We start from the raw sequence: 3,638 nt of genomic DNA, 5'->3' as shown, positions 1-3,638 counted from the left end.
CCACTTTTCTCCTCTATATAAACTCATCTTCCCCACATTTTTAAAATATACAACTTACATACATTCTTCAATCCTCATTTGTTCAAAGTCTCCATTGTTTATTGCTCTCTCCAAGCTTACAAGTTTATTTCTTTTCATCTTATTCTTGAGAGGGATTATTATTATATTGTGAGGAAATAGTTGTCAGTATCCCAAATTGTAAATCTACTCTTTGAGAGAGTTGTGGTGTGTTATTATCAAACTCAAATACTTGTATCGGTTTGATCCTGCGTCGTTGAAAGGATTGAGTTTGCTCTTGAACTCGTAAAAAGAGCGGTGTACCGGTTTGGCTCTGATCCGTGGAAAGAGTCGGAAAAGTTCTTTATTCAAATTCCCAAGAGGCGCTTGGGGAGTGGAGTAGGTCGAGTTTGACCGAACCACTATAAAACTACGGTGTCATTTTCTCTAACTCTTTCCTATTTAATTTCAAGATTATTATTATGTTTATTGCATGTTCTACTTGATTATTGTTTTGACTTGAATTATTTTGTTTTAGTAATTATCATCTTCTACTTATTTGTAAAAAGTTTTATCAATAGAAAAATTAATCAAGTTTAAACACTTTTATCGTTAAAACCCTATTCACCCCCCCTCTAGGGTTGCCATACCGATCCAACAGTTGTGTCCTATGTAATGTGTGTCCACGTATTAGGGAACTTATTGTATGTACAGGATTGTAGTAGGGTAGTAGCGTAATGATTACAAGGCTACTCTTTACATGTACATTTATGCGATTATATTAGATAGGTCTTACAATTTGGTTGGGTTAGTGAAATCTTTTGAACCAATCCAAAATTTCAGGTTGGTTGAGTTACCGGCTCTAATAACAATAATATGTTTAGAACTCAACCCAGCTCATCTCAAATAAAATATATTTTTTTTATGAAAATATTTATTCATTGATATTTTTTTAGATAAAATATTTATTTATTGAGACATTAATAACTACTTTTTTATTACGTTTGTCTCTTTGCCTCCCAAAGTTGCTGCATACCTATAAATATAAATAAGTATTAATGAACATCTTTGCCAAGTAATCTCAAGTATTAAATATAGCTAATTAAATTAACACTTTAAAATTTAATTCTCAAGCCATTGACGTGTCACACATACATTATCATATCTATTAATTTTTAAATTTTAAATATTTATTAGAATTGCACCACTTCCTATTATTTTAGTTAATAAAATAAATTATTTGTTTTATTTTGTTCTCTCTATGTACGGATAGGTCAAAAATGGTATTAATTTGGTCAACAAAAATAATTTAAAATCGTTAAAATTCTAAAAATAAAAGGGAAATTAAATTTGGGCCGGGTCCACAGCCCATATAGGCTAGTTGATGAGTTCGGAAACTCCCTCAACGGAGCTGTCTTGAATAAATATAGATAATTATTTTTCACTTTTTAAAAAAACATATTTAATGAGATTAGAAAATATTTAAATACCTTAAAATATGATATTTATTTGTTAAAAATATTCAATGATTAAGTTTTAATATCGAACATACTAAAATTTAAAACTATATATATATATATATATATATATATATATATTTTTTTTTTTCAAGGTAAATAGTTCTTTAAATTTTACTAGAAAAACATTGATTTTTTTTTTGTCTTCTTTAAATAATTAATTTCAGCACTAATGCATTGTTTTACATGTAAAAGCGGGAGATTAAAATATTTGACATCTTGGTCTAGAATATGTGTTTTAACATGCTAAGTACACTTATATTCAGACAATTTATTTTAATATCAATTTGTTAGGAGACGGGAAAAATGTTGTTTATTTATTTATTTATAGTAAAAAAAAGAATAAAGCATGGCAATATGATGGGTGTTGGAGGGATGTAGGAAGGAATGCAAAAGTTTTGGCAACAAGTTAAATGCAAGGAGACAAAAAGGATAGGTGAAATTGCAAGGAACTATTCATTAAAGTTAGCCATTCATTGTGTGGTTCCTATAGGAACGAAAAAGGAAAAGCCTTTGGAAACTATCATTAATGGCAACCAAACCATTTCAAGACATTTTTTTTCCCTCTTAGGTTCAAAGGATTTTTATTTTTTTTTTCACATATGATTTCCATTTATTTGTGAAGGGATCGGTTAATTTTGAAAAACATGGTGTAGTGGTAAATTTTAAATTTTCCGAACAAAAAAAAACGAGTAATAAATGTGCAAAACACAGCACATTATTTACTTAGCAGTAAAATAATAGTTACAGTCATCAATATTCCTTCTAAATAACGACCAAAAACGGCTGGCAGAGAATAAAGTAACCAATGGTTAATATAGAAATAACCATCGTAAGTAATTATTGAGCAAGTGAGTCTCACCCCAAGTAGAAAAGTCAACTAATCACCCTCTTGACCAACTCTGAAATCGGAACACGTGTAAATTAAATGATTCCATTTATTTTTCACTCTTCCAATTATTAAACTTAAAAAAGTTATCTAAATAATACCAAACCGTGAAATATATTTTTAATTAATATGTTTGAGTAAATTAATTATTTAATTAGTAAAGAAATATTTTCTTTTGTTACTCTTACCATTAAAATTAAATTTAAGTTTCCAATTTTGTCCCTTTGTTTATTGTTTATGATTATTTAAATTAAAATAAATGATAATTAGCCCATTCAACATTATCTTCTTTTAAGCTTTTGGTTTTAAGTTTCCTTAAAAGTTTTTAAAATATATGATAGACAGAGATTTTTACACTATTATAAAAAATATTTTGTTCTCCTTCTTAATCAAGGTGAGATCTCACAATCCAATTCTCTTTGGGGCCAACGTCTCTGTCAACACTTGTTCCTTTTTCTAATCGATGTGGGACACTCCAATCCTCAACTCTTTGGGACCCAGCGTCTTCGTTGCCACTTGTTCCCTTCTCTGATTAATATGGGACCTTCCAATCCACCCCCTTTGGTGTCCGGTGTCTTTGCTGGCACGTTGCCTCATGTCCATTCCCCATTTGAGGCTCAGCCTCCTCATTCGCACATCATTCGATGTCTGGATCTGATACAATTGTAACGTTTCAAACCCACTGCTAACTTTTTCCAACTTTTTAGGCTTTTCAAACCCACGGCTAACATCATTCGGTGTCTGAATCTGATACAAATATTGTCCATTTTAGGTTTTTCTTTTTTAGTTTCCCTTTAAACTTTTTCAAACGCGTCGGGTAGTGAGAGATTTTTACATCTTTACAAAGAATGTTTCGTCTCTTCTCCAATCGATACGGGATTTTACATAAATGTAATGTAATTTTAAACTATAGTTTAATATTTTTAAAATTATTTTCATTTGAATGTGTTATTGGTTCATTTGTATATATTCAGTATTTTTTTTTTAAAGAACTATTAAACACTAAATAACTAAATAATTATACATGTTTTACTTCTTACAAATTTGCACTTTGTACCCTAGAAAGTTTCTTTCTATCTCTCTCTACACTTTCTCTCTCCAATGTGGGTTGATGACGTGGCGGAGGTACATTGACTCTATGCAATGTGCTACGGCCATTGGTGGTTGTTTAAAGCCCCCCCCCCCCCCCCCCCCCCCCCCCCCCCCCCCCCCCCCCCCCCCCCCCCCCCCCCCCC

This window comes from Cucurbita maxima, unplaced genomic scaffold (genome assembly GCF_002738345.1).
Source record: "Cucurbita maxima cultivar Rimu unplaced genomic scaffold, Cmax_1.0 Cma_Scf00019, whole genome shotgun sequence".
In the NCBI taxonomy this organism is placed as follows: Eukaryota; Viridiplantae; Streptophyta; class Magnoliopsida; order Cucurbitales; family Cucurbitaceae; genus Cucurbita; species Cucurbita maxima.
This window is presented reverse-complemented; position numbering follows the sequence as displayed.